Source organism: Rattus norvegicus, chromosome 6, assembly GCF_036323735.1.
Source record: "Rattus norvegicus strain BN/NHsdMcwi chromosome 6, GRCr8, whole genome shotgun sequence".
In the NCBI taxonomy this organism is placed as follows: domain Eukaryota; kingdom Metazoa; phylum Chordata; class Mammalia; order Rodentia; family Muridae; genus Rattus; species Rattus norvegicus.
Window position 1 is genome coordinate 124863401 of NC_086024.1, and position 15294 is coordinate 124878694.

Below are 15294 nucleotides of genomic sequence, written 5' to 3' on the forward strand. Positions count from 1 at the left end.
AATTTGCATAATGTAGGATCTCCACTTCAAAAGTTATCCTTTTGTTTTAAGAATAGCCCCAAGCTATCTAATGAGTATGTGTAACTCTATTTTTGGGCGATGTAATTAATGATATTGAGCCATGCCTTTCCTAAAATAGCTCCAAGTGTTTACAATGTTAAAACAATTTCCTTAATTTCATTTTTGTGAGAAAAATGACTTAGAGGTTTCTTCAAATAATTTACATAGCTTTATGCTTTAAAATAATTATTTTCCACATTTTAAGGACCCACTATGTGCCAGCCGTTATAATAAATGCTGGAGGTGGAAAGTGAAAAAGGACGAAATTCGAGTTCCCAAGGAAACTGTAGAGTAGGGAAGGTGGCTGTTATGCTTTTGACCGCATGCACACATCCCTGAAAACTGTGGCACACGCAATGATGGGGAGGCGGATGGAAGGCTGTGAAAGAAGGACCAGGAGCCCTTGTAGCATAGACTGGGGGAGGGAGCTCTTCGAGAAAGAGATACTTAAGCTAAGAACTAAACCATGAGAATACTAAAACTATAGGATGAGAAGACTCCATGGTCACCAGCAGTGGAAGGGACAGAGGTGGAAGGCCGTGCTCTAGAACAGAATGACAACTTGATGAGGAGGTAGATGGGGCAGGTGAGGTATCAAACATAACACGGAGGTTCTGGATTGAGTGTTCAGTGGTCTGAGGTGGCAAAGGGATGAAGATGCCTTGGGGAAGGGTAGGACCAGGGGATAGAGAAAGTGCTGTGGTTTAGACGGTTAACTGTATTACACTTTGGAGACTGCTAAGAGGAAAAAGGACCAGAAGGCATCAGGCCTTAGTCTCCTAGGCAGAAGGTATTATCTCCCAGCAATTATGTCCAGCAGATAGTCAGTACATACAGTCATCCATGTCTGTTGGTGTCCATGAAAGATGGGGGTTCCAGGACCCCCAAACAGATAACAAGAATGGAGGATGCCAAAATCCCTTATATGAAATGATGGAGTATGTGCATGTAACCCTACATAGCTGTCCTATAAACTTCAAATCACCTCCAGATCACTTGTAATGGCTACCATTGTAATGTACCACAATCGCTACGTATGTAATTGGGCTGCATTGTTTAGGCAACAATGATGAAGACAAACTGCACACGTGTTCAGCTCCGAGGTGACTTCTTCAAATACTTCCCATCCTGGTTGGCAGCAGTGCAGCACCCTCGGATGCAGAGGGCAGACTGCACTGCACTAAATTAGCATATGCAGTACTTTTTCCCCTGCAGTTGCCAAGGACAGAGATTGATGCCACCTCTATTCGCATCTAATCACCCTGTGACCAGAGAACATATTTTAAAAGGCTAGCTGAGGTTGAAATTGAAGTCTAACCATGCATGTTCCCAAAGATCATATCCATAACTTTAGTTTCATGAACTCCAAAAGCTAATAAATTAAATCCCATCTAGAGTTGCTGATATTCCTGAGTCATTTATTCCCGGGTGATGTGCATTCTGTGAGATCTATCAGCACCCATGCCCTGGCACTTGTAAACACACTGCCTAAAAACAACTCTCGCTTTATTCTCCTAGTGAATTTTATTACACATCTCTTTCCAGATGCAACTGACCTTTAAAGGTTCCCTGATGTCTCAGTTGAGTCCCTTTGCTGTGACCAGCATCCTAGAGGTCACGACACAGTCAAGGAATGGATTAGGCTCCATGGCAGTGGCCTGAAGACTTGTCTAGCTAAGAGATGCTAGGGAAAAGGAGTGTGTGCTGTTCAAAAGTTCGTCCCCAGTGTTCAGCACAGGCCTGTGTAGAACAGGCATTCATTACATGCTTGCTGGGTAACATGTAATGAATGCTAAGAATGAACATGGAGAGATAATTTCTAATCTTCAGCAAAAACAAAACAAAACAAAAAGAACAACATTAAGATGTGTGTTGTGGAAGGTCACTCATGCTGCCGAGGATGTGAGCAAAAGGAACGCGTCTCCATTGCTGGTAGGAGTGCAAACTTATACAGCCACTTTGGAAATCAATGTGGTGGTTTCTCAGAAAAGTAGGAACTGATCTAACTCAAGGCCCAGCTATACCACTCCTGGGCATGTACCCAAAAGATGCTTCACGATACCACACGGATGCTTGTTCAACCATGCTCACAGCAGCTTTATTCATAATAGCCAGCAGCTGGAAACAACCTAGAGGTCCCTCAACCAAAGAATAGATAAAGAAAATGTGGTACATTTATATAATGGAGTATTAGTCAGCTGTTAAAAACAATGACATCAGGAAATTTTCAGGCAAATGAATGGAAATAGAAAAAAAAATCATCCTGGGTGAGGTCACTCAGACCTAAAAAGAACAACATGTATGCACTCACTGATGAGTGGATATTAGCAGTAAAAATAATCATGCTCCAATCCACAGACCCAGAGAAGTAAAGTAACAAGGAGGGCTCAAGGAGGGGGCTTGAATCTCACTGTGAGGGGAAATAGAATAGACATTGTGGGTAGATGGGGGTCGAGTCTGAATGGGAAAGTGGGAATGGAAACAGAGGAATCTGGTTAGGGGAGGATGAGGGAGAGAGCCCTGGGAGAGACAACTGGAACCAGGGTAACATCTACTAGGTAAGCTAGAAACCTCGGGGAATGAAAACTCCTGGGAATCTATGAGGGTGACTCTAGCTAGCAATGGGGAATATGGGTCCCGAACCAGCCATCTCCTGGAACCAGGAAAGACTTCCAGTGGAGAAATCAGAACACCAACCCAGTCACAAAACCCTTGACCTACAATTTGCCCTGCCTACAAGATGTACTGGGGTAAAGGTGGCACAGAAATTGTGGGGGTGGCCAACCAATGACTGGTCCAGCTTAAGTCCTATGACATGAGAGGGAGGCCATCCCTGACATTGCCTAGAGGGCCAGGACTCACACATAGCTCAGAGATCTAAGGTAGAATCAAACATGCCTGGCCAAAAAAAGGGGGGGGAGGGAGGAGGAGGACGAGGACAATGAAGAAGAAGAAGAAGAGGAGGAGGAAGAGGAGGAAGAAGAGGAGGAGGTAGAGGAGGAGGAAGAGAAGAGGGAGGAGGGGACGGTGAGGAGGAGGAAGAGGAGGTGAAGGAGAAGCACAAGAATGAAAGGGAGAACAATAAGACAACAAGAAGAACGAGACTCCTAATGCTATTCTTCTATTCTCATAGACTGGCATCTAGCCCAGTTATCATCAGAGAAGCTTCCCCCAGCAACTGAGGAGAACAAATGCAGAGACCCACAATCAAACATTAGGTGGAGCTTGAGGAATCCTGCAGAAGAGGAGGAGGAAGGATTGTAGGAGCCAGAGGGGTCAAGGATACCATAAAAAACAAAAAAACAAAATCAACTAACTTGGGCTCACAGGGTCTCAGAGACTGAACCACCTACCAGGGAGCCTACACGGGACTGACCAAGCCCTCTGCACAGAAGCTAGAGTTGTGCAGTTTGGTCTCTTATGAACTCCTAACAGTGGGAACAGGGGCTGTCTCTGACTTTGTTGCCTGCCTTTGGGACCCTTCCCTTCCACTGCCCCATCCAGCCTTAACAGGCGAAGAGGTGCCTAGTCTTACTGCACCTTCATAGGCCATGGCTGGTTGGCATCCATGGAGGCCTGCCTCCTCCTGAAGGGAAATGGAGGAGGAAGGATGACAGAGGGGAACCTGGGGGAGAGGAAAGAGGGGAAACTGTGGTCAGGATATAAACATAAATAAATAATGAAACTTTTTTTTTAAAAAATGTGTGTTTTGAATCATCTTTAACTCCAAAAAGTAAAGGCAAACAGCAAATCACTGTTGGTTTACAGGGCCAGGAAAAGACACCATTGCTTTAGGGGGAAGCAGCATTCAGTGAGAAAGACGGCAGCGCCTAAGCTCTGCTCTGATCACTGCGGCTCACTCAGAGATGGGAGGCAGAGCGTAGCATACGAAAGGGGGACTCATAAGAAAGGGGAGCATATGAGTCTGTTGTCTTTTTAATTACACATTCAGATGACACATCCATATTCAGAGCTATAAAGGATGCAGATCATCATTCCACAATTGCATAGTATAAAAAGCAAATGTTCTTTAGTTTTTAATAGGAAAAAAATATTTAAATTGCATGTTTGTTACCACTTAAAATGAAAAAAATCTAATAACACAAATAAGTCTAACATGAATAATCATGTCCTTTCCTACTATTTTCCTAGCAGAGTCATATACCTCGTATTTTAAGCTCAGTTGGGGTCAGAGGCACTGGGTACACATTAAACCATGCAAACACATGGTTCACAGCATGCCCTCAGGGTGTCTACCAGGGCCACACACATCCACATGCAAGCCTCTGTTCTGGAGAACACATTTCCATTTAGCCCAGCTTTCCTTCTGCAATACCCCAATCGCTCTCCAAAGCTAATACTTAATAATTTACTCTTCTAAAGCTTTGCGACAAATACACTGATGTAAGGTCTGGAGACTTTGCTGCCTTTTAAATGGCCTAGAAATAGAATTCTTACTTCTAGCTCCACCTGCTGTCACAATAGTCAAACCGAATATTACCGCTTCACAGACTCTCAATTCCATTTATGTCAGATCTCATACCCCATGCATGTGCCCCCACCCGGGAGCTGAAGAGTGTGTTCTGGAAAATTCTAAATGCAAACACAGTATTGAGTACTCTGTGTACTCTGCTCCACTTAAACAGTCACCTGCATACAAACCACTGGAGTTACAAGTCAGGGTCACAACCTTGGTGGCAGCATGAACTACAGGGTCTGAATGTTTAGTTGTGTCCACTAACAGGTCTACAGAGGTGTGGACAATCTGTCGGTGTACCTGCTCTTTACTGGGGTTTTGCAGACTTATAAAATAACAAGCCAGTACCTACACTCTCCCTGTTTGGCAGTGTCGCTGGGAGTGGCCTCACAGGATGCCAGCCTGAGGCTCACAGCTTAGCAACTGTCAGCTTCCTGCCATGGTGACAAATAAAAGACAAATAATCCAAAGGAAGCAGGCTGGCTTTTGCCTCTGGTTTCAGAGAGCCCAGTCAATGATCGCTATCACCATGGCTGGAGTCCACCGTGGGAGAGACTGTCCCTTTGCTGGCGTCAGATACATACAAAGGAGGGACAAGTGCCCCGGTATCCCTTTCAAGGGCCCGGCTCACTTCCTCGGACTGGGCCCTACCTCCTAAAATGCCACCGCTGCCACCGCCTCCGCCACCACCCAGAAGTGTCACAGGCTGGTGACCCAGCTGTCAATGCACAGTCTTTGAAGAACATTTAGGATCCAGACCGTCATAATCTCCGATGCTTCTTACAATTCCTTCCTGATACTGTAAGTCTGGGCATTTCCTACACAACTGGGAAATGTGTCTTTCCGTTTGGTTATCTGTCCCCAGAACAATGCTCTTCGTGTTTTATTGTGACGATATGTATTATTTTTACTTCCCAAACTACTTAATATGTGTGACACAGATACGCCATATAGAAAGGGACTACAAAGGTGATTTTTCCCCTCCTCTGTGAAAAGCTGTTTCCTAGGAGGGTAATCAGCTTTCACCACAGGGGTGAATGTATTCAAAAGATCGAATAAAACTATCAAAATTATTTTCTTTGAAAGTTCCATTATGTATATCTTTTTGTGGTTCACGGTTCTAAGCTTCAGGGTCAGTGCACGCAGAGAAATCCTCTTGAAAATGAAGCCGTCTGGTGTCTGGCTATCATAGAGAGCTCAAATTAGAAACTGCAATAAACCCAGGGAGAGTGAAGGAGAAAACAATAAAAATGCCAGGTTACTTGACTCTAAGGCTGGTCCTAGGTTTGGCAAAGAAAGTAAGGTTCATGCTCACTGTGCCATACGTTAATTTTCCCAAGGACTGAAATGCCGAAAACCAAGGCCTTAAAAGGATGAAGTGGCCTTTTGAAAAAGAGGGGATAATGTAAGCCTTTTCTAGTTTGAGGAATGAAATTCAGACTCTGAGTTTTGCAAGCCATGACTGGGGGTATAATGTGTTTGTATAAAAGGAGTGTGAGGCCAGAGAGCAAAAGTGACACCAGCATGAAGAGCTGTCAGGACACCGTGCACAAGGACATGCAGGGAAGTGACATGTCCTCCCACCTGCCTGCAGACAAGAGGAATAACGAGGACGGAATCTATACGACGAGAAGAAACCAAGCTTTTCTCTATCACTGGGAGAGAAACGAGGCAAAAACAGGTTACAGCAGAGCGGACATCTTATTCCTGTGAAGAGAGACAGAGTCGTTACCTTTTCATTGCGCACATCTCCTGATCATAATGCATCAAAGGCCCCGCCTTAGTCAGCGTTAAAGTCACGACCTTCTCAGCACACTGGCCCTTAACCGTCTCTCCTGCTCTCAGCTCTGCGAGATGAGTGAATGAGGCTGAACAGGGGCTATTTCCAGTCACATATCATACCCTTGTGGTGCAGGAGGCAGCAGGACTCCAAGGAATTCTGGTTTGAGGAGACTGAATAGCGTGAGGCATGGAAGGTCGGGCTACCCAGATCTATGAGGAGATAGCATCTATGGGACAGCATTGCTACAAGGAGAGAAACAGATCTGAGAGGAGATGCCATGGGGGTAGAGTCTCAGAGAGTGTGCAGGAGAAGGCCTTGTAGGGCAGATAGCTTAACTGCTGTCTCCACAGCCAGCCTTGGAGCGGCGGTGATGAACACCTCAGCAAAGCCATGATGATACCTTGGGATTTTTTGGGAGTGGAGTGTTTGGAGGACAAGTCTGAATCCACGCCGAATTACAGCACAGTGAAGGGATCCACAGGGCTGGAGGCGAGCCCTTGGTAACTCTCTACATTCATTTATCGCATTCTCCTTTCGGCTCCACCCCTTACCCAAATCTTACCGACCTTCAATATCTGCTTCCCAGAAAGAAGCTTCCTGTCCTCTCAAGAGTTCTTACCTATAGTATTAACACAACATCCAGCCACAAGAGAAGTGGTAATACATTCTTACTGTAACTTCCCTAGTGAAATGTATTTGTGAACCAAAGTTCCCTTGGGTCACTCTGTCTCCTAATCCCTTCCTGTCCCTACAATGGAGTATATAAACCATTCTCTTAATGGAGAATGAAATAAACTTATGGATGTATATATGTGGGTGACACTTCTGCTCTTCAGATGACGATTTCAAGATATAGCAGCTTTAGTTTCTATGCAACTTCCTCCTGATAGAAAAAACTAAAAAGCTAAGTGAAATTCGAAAGACTTCCCTCCAGTTACACCTTGATCTTTGATCTCAAATAGGTGCCCGAGGGCTCAAGATCCATACAAGGACAGGACCTACAAAACTAGCATATGGAAATTTAACTTTAGAAAAATGTTGCATTTACGCAGCTAGCAAATCAGGCAAGACAGTAATAGACAAGGCGCACAAGCCAACTGACCATTAACCTAATCATCCACAAATTATTTTTCAATTGAACTTACATTGGATAGCATGACTGAGTCAAACAGCCCATAATTACCATGACGATGAATCAATCCCTTTGATTTCCCCATCATTCAAATCTGAAGGTTAAAATTAACTTCCAGGAAAGCCTTTTCTTGGCTAAGTATGAAAGTTAAAAAAATAATGATAAAGGTTATTTTTAAAGAGGTTGTGATATAAGAAAATAAAAAGGTCTCAATCTAGTTATCAAACAAAAGCAAAATTCTTTGTCCTTCCCACGCCTCCATACCCTCCCCGGAGACCACAGTCTACAAAAAGAATTGGGATGAAAATGGAGATAACCCTGTGAGGGTGGACACAGAGGAACGTGCTCACTCGGTTCATATCCGTAGCGTTTACTTAGCATACGATGAGCAAAAGCACCATAAAATGTATACGCTGCTATTTATGCAATTTAAACAGTTTATCCTGCAATGGTGACAGATCATCCCCGAGCCCTATATTCAGGGCATATGGTCTTTGACTTTCATAGTTATGCTCACATGCCCTGGTGTTACACATGGACCTACACTGAAGAAACTTAAAGGAACAGCCATGAAACTCGCTACTGTGTGTACTCAATGGTCTTGGATATCCATTCAGCAACCTCTCCCCTATAAGACAGCATGGAAGAATTGTCCCAGGCCTGGGACTGGCCTGTCTACAAGGTTTTTACTGACCATTCTTTTTTCTCTACTTGTTTTGGATGCTATTTTCTCTATTTGTTCTGATATAGAACCTGTTCATTTTCCATTTGTAAACTGACACCATTCCTGATTTCAGCTCACAGTGTTCCTTAGGGCAGTGAATACCAGCCTCCGTTCTGTTGTAATCACAAACACAATCCATGGCACTACTGAAAATCAATGGCCATGACAGCGAGGTCACAGAGCAGATGGCCTCTGTCTGCTCCATACTAGCCAGCTGTGGCATTCTGGGTAAATGACTTAACTTCTTGAAGCTTCATATTTTTCACTTCTCAAAGGGGGAGCTTTGATAAGATTAGAGTTGATTATATATCTATAACATAGTGTTCAGTGCAGATCTGCATAGAACTGTTCAAGAAAGGATCTGTAAATACTGTCTATAAGGTAATAAAGAATTGTTGTCTATAAGGTAATAAATGATGTTGCACATGCAACGTCTCTTAGAAAGAGTTGTACAAATGCCTGGCTATGTCCTCTTACCTTCTGTATCAGTCTTCCCATCTTAAAATAAGGGGAAAGGTGGGTGTTTCTAGGTCTCTTCTAGTTGCCATTTTCTTTCACCAATGTACTTAGGGAAGCTGTGAACAAAGTCCTCTGAGTGAGGAAGCCTCACTGGCATCAATCTCACTGGCGATGTGTCACTTAACTACACGGCTTGACTTTGTTTTCTCAATGTCCTTTGTCTTGGCTACCCTAGACAGTTGTTTCTTATAGCCACTTGCTTATTGAGTGTCAAATGTAAAAATGTCAGTACTACTCTTCTGCTACTCACTTGAGAATCCCCCAGTTCCAAATTCCCCCAATATGAACTTTTCTCCCAGCTAGCCTATGCCTACTTCTATTGGCTTTCATTCAACTTTGAATTTTTCTTAATTTTCACGAGGAACTTCAAACAGACATGATCCATCTTCTAAGAGGACTAACAAGCCCTTGGAAATAGGACCTGGGCATCCAGGTACTGTCCCAAACTAGAAGTGAAGCAAATCTTTAGAACTTTGCCCTTCCTTAGTTGCAACTGAGTTAAGGTAAACCCAGGGCATGAGTCTAGAATGCATCCAGGAAGCTCTACAGCCAAAGAACTCTGCATACACAGCTGCCGTGACCTTGTCTTGGAAAAGAGCTGTGAAGTCAGGTATGGTGATATGGGTGATTGGCATATGCCAATACTTGGGAGGTACAGGCAGAAAGATCATGAGTTCAGGGTCATCCTTGACTATGTAGAAAGTTTGAAGTACTAGCCTGGTCTAGCATGAGAGTCTATCTTTAAAAAAAACAACAAGCAAAACCTAAACAATAACAATAACAACAATAACAACAGCAAACTATGAGCAGCAGAAAGAGAATTCCCAAACACAGCTACCCAGATGAGCTTTGGAAAATGGATTATCAAAATTGGAACATTCCAGGAAGCTACACTTAACTCCTTCAGTGTCAAAACAGTGTGGAGAGAGACTGGAGATGGTTCCGTGGTTAACAGCCCTTGCTGTCCCAGCAGAGGACCTAGGGTCAGTTCTCATTACCCACATAGTGGCTCACTACCACCCACAGGCACATACAAACATGCAGGCAAAACGCTCACACGTGTAAAAAAATAAATGTGAAAACACATTCTGGAGAGAGACAACATATTTGAAGATATTTAATCTGTATATAATCCATTTCTCTCAAGAAAAATGTCATGTGGTAAATGCGACCCTTATGATCTGCTGGGAAGAAAAGGAGCCGATGGTGTGAAATTGGTTTAGGATTGGCAGTTCTATTAGCAGAAATTCGTGTTAGCAGCGGAATTCAATGGTAATTTCTTGTGGAATAGCTACTTAACTGCTTCTCTTGGATGTTTGTAGCCTCGAGTTTCACCAGTCAAGTAAACACAAGCTGAAGCCGAAAGGAGAGAGTTGGTGCCCTAGTTGTATAAATCTATTCCTTTAATCCTGAAGAAAGAGATGCTCTAAGAAAGATAATTCGATATTGATCTCAAACTGGGAGAAGGAAGATGCTAGAAATTTAGAGGCGACAGCAGGTCTGCACGGGTAATTTTGGAATAAGACACTAATCAACTACATTTGATCTCAACCTTGCAAACTAATTCTTCCTCTGATAGCCACCTGAACTTCTCAGACGTCCAATTTGCTTAGTGACCTCTTGAGAGACTTTAAGACTAAATTATGGAAAGAAACATCCTAAGGATCCAGTTGAGAGAGAGCTGTGAGAATCATTCTTTGATATTAAATGCAAGGAAGTAACTCCTGGAGTAGGTCCCCAAGCATATTATCAAAGTTAGCCCTGAGTCTCTTTTCAGTTCTGAAAAACTCCAGGTGAGGCAACCCTTTGGCCATAATGACTCTGAGGACAGGACCCAGAATAGGGTAGTCTTCACCATGCATGGAACTCAGGCATAGGGGAAGCCACGCCAATGCACTAGTGTGGAATACTTGTGTCTGCACATTAACACTGTTGAAGGGAAGCTCCGTGACTATTGAAGACAACAAGCACTCTGAGGGAAGGCACCATTCAACCACGAGAAAGCCATCAAGAATGGGAGTTCATGTTCGGAAGCTATCTTCGGTCACAAGTCAAACCTTTCTTGGACATCAGAACTAAGCAAACGAAAAGACAGCATACTGGAGAGCAGCCCTGACTTTCCTGCAGATCGCTCATGCACACAGGAAATGTCTCTGGATAAAGACAAGAAGCCTTCTGCCAGAGTTTATCCCTCAATACACACACCACGCCACTTTTGACACCAGGGTGAAACCCTATGAATTTAACTCATCTGGAAATGCTTTTTCATGGTGTTTACTAGGAGGAGGCCTAAGAACATACTGAGTGTAGGAAAAGTTACCCTGGACATCAACATCTGTGTCAAAGAACTCACTCCACAGGCAAAGAGTTAGGAAATCTTTCTTTTACAACCTAAACCTCTCTGAATACCTCAGAGAACTAAAGAAAGTCAAGGTAATCTCTCAGTTAATTCCTTCAGTTAAAGAAATTCTTCAGTGTGTGTGGAGTGGCTAAAGAAATAGCTCAGCTGGTAAAGTGCTTACAAGCATGCGAGAGGCCCTGAGTTCAAATCTCAGCTCTGCCTAAGCCAAGTATGAGAGCCCATGCCTGAAGTCCCAAGACTGGGGGAGTGGAAACATCCTCAGCTTCTTAGAGCTTCAGACCAGCTTGAGCTGCATGAGACTCAAGCTCAAACAAGAGGGGAAAATACCGACCAACAACAGCTGAAAGTTCTTCTTGAGGTCAGATCCTTAATTCGAAACCAGAAAGCATACATAAGAAAGAGACCGATGCAAGTAATGACTATTGAGGTGTTTTCGGCCACAGTCATACTTAGCAGAGCAGAAGGGTCATAGGACAGAAATACCATATAAAGTAATGAGTGAAGGAGGAGCCTCGTCCTGGTGGAATAGTCCACTGATATCAGGGGACTCTTGGAATAGAGAAACCCACTCAGCACTAAAGAAGCAGCAAGGCCTCAAGTACAAGACATTCCTTGCACACAGGAACCCTAAGGGGAAGGAGGCAGGAAAGGTTTCACCAAGACATTACAATTAATTAAACATCAAAGAAACAGTATTTTGAATATTTTGAAAGTGTGAAAATTTTCAACAGGAAATTAAAGGCTTAGGGATACTATATTAAGGTAGAAATTATGCAAAACACCTATTCTTCTGAAATTATTGTTCTAAAAGCCATACTTCATACAGGGTCTCTAAGTTTGTGTATTAAAAAAGTAAAATGGGCTGGACAGTTAGTTCAGTTGTTAAAAGCACTTTGGTTCCCATCACCCACACTGGGCCACTCATGAAAGTCTGTAACTCCAGTTCCAGAGAACTCTATGCCCTCTTCTGTCCTTTGTGGGAAAAGCAGACACATATGCATAAAATTTTAAAAAATAGGAGTAATGAAATGTGCTTCCCATCTAAGTGCCATGAAGATATTTTACGATAGCACTCAAGAGGTGCCCTGTGGAAGAGTAAGTTGTTCTGGCACAGGACCTGGGTTTAGCTCCCAGCACCTAAATGGTGGTGCACCACAGCAAGCATTCCTTCTAGGCTCCGCCCAGCAGTTACCTGGCAACATCCAGGTAGGCCTGGCCTACTATAAAAGGGGTTATTTGCTCCCTCCCACCTCTCTTCTCTCATTCTCTTCTCTCCCTCCCTCTCTCTTCTCTCCCTTCTCTTTCTTTCCTTTCTCTCCTCTCTCTCTCTCTCTCCCTCCCTCTCTCCCTCCCTCCCTCCCTCCCTCTCCTCCATTCTCAACTCCCCTTCCCATGTCCCCTAAATAAACTGTATTTTGTACTATACCTGTTGTCTGCCTGGTACTTCAGGGGGAAGAGATGCTTGAGCATGGGCCTGCAGGCACCCCCTCCCACCACACCACACCTCACTCCATAAAACATATCCTGGCTCTCTCTTCCTTTTATAAAACACAACGGCAACCACCTGTAACACCAGCTTCAGGGGATCCAAACCCCTCTTCTGACTCCACAGGTCCCAGGCATTCATATGATGTTCCTTCCTATGTGCAGGCAAGACATTCACACACATAAATCTTAAAAGAGAAAGATGTCTTACCACATCATACAGCATATTAAAATATATGTAGCAATTTAAAAATATCATAGCATTATGTTCCCTGCAATACAAAGATGCTATTGGAAAGCTGGGGATACAGCTCACTGGTAAGTACTTGACTCGGGGTCCAACATCACAAAGAAATAGTAAAGAACAGTTCAGGCTTGGTCAGTCAAAGGCGACGGAGGAAAGAGCCCAAGGCTGGCAGTGAGTTTCAGTAGGTCAAACGGTGTCCATGGGACTGATACATGGGACTTATACAAGGTTTGCAAGAATAAGGCTTGCAATCACAAGCAAATCTAAGCGACTGGATAAAACTATCACTCATGAGATGCTACAGGTGTGTGCAGGTGTGTCTACTTGTTTTTCTTCACATTTTCAAAATTTGTAAGGGTAAAATTTTGCAACATATAAAAGTAGAGAGAAAAAGACACCAAAGGCTCAGAGAAACATGACTATGTTTAGAAGAAAGACAGCAGAGACTGTAAATCCAAGTACTTCTTATTATTCTTCCTTTGTTATCTGGTAGACCTCATCACTAAAAACATCTGGCCTAGATCTTCCTTTTCAGGGTTTTCACTAAAAATTCAATTTCTTTCATAGAAACGGAACTATGCCCATTATCTCATTCTTCTTAGGTTTCTAGTAGCCTCTGTCTTTCAAAACTCTAGTGATTTAATCTAGTGGTAAATTGTTGGCATAAAGTTGTATATCCTAATTATCCTTCAAATAACCATCGTGTCACCTGTGTCATTCAGTAATTGTCATTGGTAATCCTTTCTATCCCCCAACCATGTGAGCAAGCTTCTCGGTTTTATAGATTCACTAACTAAAACAGAAAAAAATTGTTCTTTATATCTCTGTGAACAATTGAGTTGGAATTTTGATGGGAATTGAAGCTGTAGAATGCTTTTGGGAAGATGGTCATTTTTACTATGTTAATCCTGCCAATCCATGAGCATGGGAGATCTTTCCATCTTCTGAGATCTTTGATTTCTTTCTTCAGAGTCTTGAAGTTCTTGTCATACAGATCTTTCACTTCCTTGGTTAGAGTTACACCAAGATATTTTATATTATTTGTGATTATTGTGAAGGGTTTCATTTCCCTAATTTCTTTCTCAGCCTGTTTATCCTTTGTATAGAGGAAGGTTACTGATTTGTTTGAGGTAATTTTATATACAGTCACTTTGACGAAGTTGTTTATCATCTGTGGGAGTTCTCTGGTGGAATTTTTGGGGTTGCTTATGTATACTATCATATCATCTGCAAATAGTGATATTTTGACTTTTTCCTTTCCAATTTCTATCCCTTTGACCTCCTTTTGTTGTCTAATTGTCCTGGCTAAGTCTTCAAGTAATATACTAAATAGGTAGGGAGAGAGTCTTGTCTAGTCTCTGATTTTAATGGACTTGCTTCTAGTTTCTCTCCATTTAGTTTGATGTTGGCTACTGGTTTGCTGTCTATTGCTTTTACTTCGTTTAAGTATGGGCCTTGAATTCCTGATCTTTAACATGAAGGGATGTTGTATTTTGTCAAAGGCTTTTTCAGTATCTAGTGAGATAAACATGTAGTTTTCTCCTTGAGTTTGTTTATATAATGGTTTACGTTGATGGATTCCTGAAACTTAGTACTACTTCCTAAGGACTATTTTCAATGCATCTCATAGAGATGTGAAATTTTACCATTTAAATGTAAATATTTCCATTTGATTTTACTTGACCTCTGAGTTATTGAGAAATGTGCTACATAGTTTCCAAATCACTGGGACTTTCCCTGGACATCCCCTGCTATTGGCTTGAATACAATTTGACCACAAAGAGAAAATATACTGTGGTCTGTCATATGAAAGGTACTATGAAGACTTGTGAAGAACTTGCCCAGCAGTTCCTGAGGGAGAACGCCACACAGGACAACTGGGTCGGGCTGCTGGTTAATGGTACAGTGGGGGGTGGGGGGGTCCTCTATAGCTTCACTGACTGAGGTTTACACACAGGAAGGTAGAGATGACAACCAGCACTGCAGTTTTACTGTTTTTCTCCTCCATTTCACATCTTTCCTTTCTTGTGTTCAGAATTTTGAATAGGAGTTTGAGTGTTTAAAACTGCCTGGTATTCTTATGAACTGACTCTAGTAACTCTAAAATGATTATGCTTATTGTCTTAGTTAGGGTTTTACTGCTGTGAACAGACACCATGACCAAGGCAACTCTTAAAGGACAACATTTCATTGGGGCTGGTTTACAGGTTCAGAGGTTCAGTCCATTATCATCAAGGCAGAAGCATGGCAGCATGCAGGCAGGCCTAGTGTAGGAGGAACTGAGAGTTCTACATCTCCATCTGAAGGCTGCTAGGAGAAGACTAACTTCTAGGCAGCTAGGATAAGGGTATTAAAGCCCAAGCCCACAGTGACACACCTACTCCAATAAGGCCACACCTCCTAATGGTGTCACACCCTAGGCCAAGCATATACGAACCATCACACTTATCCTGAAATATTCTTTCTTCTCAGGTCAGCTTTACTTTATCTTGATTGATTTATAGT

The 15294-nt window shown here is 42.9% G+C and overlaps 1 protein-coding gene across 4 annotated transcripts in view; it reads right to left on the reverse strand.

Moving 5' to 3' along the window:
* Efcab11 (EF-hand calcium binding domain 11) overlaps window positions 1-15294 on the reverse strand; it is a 154093-nt gene that overhangs the window by 124870 nt on the left and 13929 nt on the right. The gene's annotated exons all lie outside the window — the stretch shown is intronic.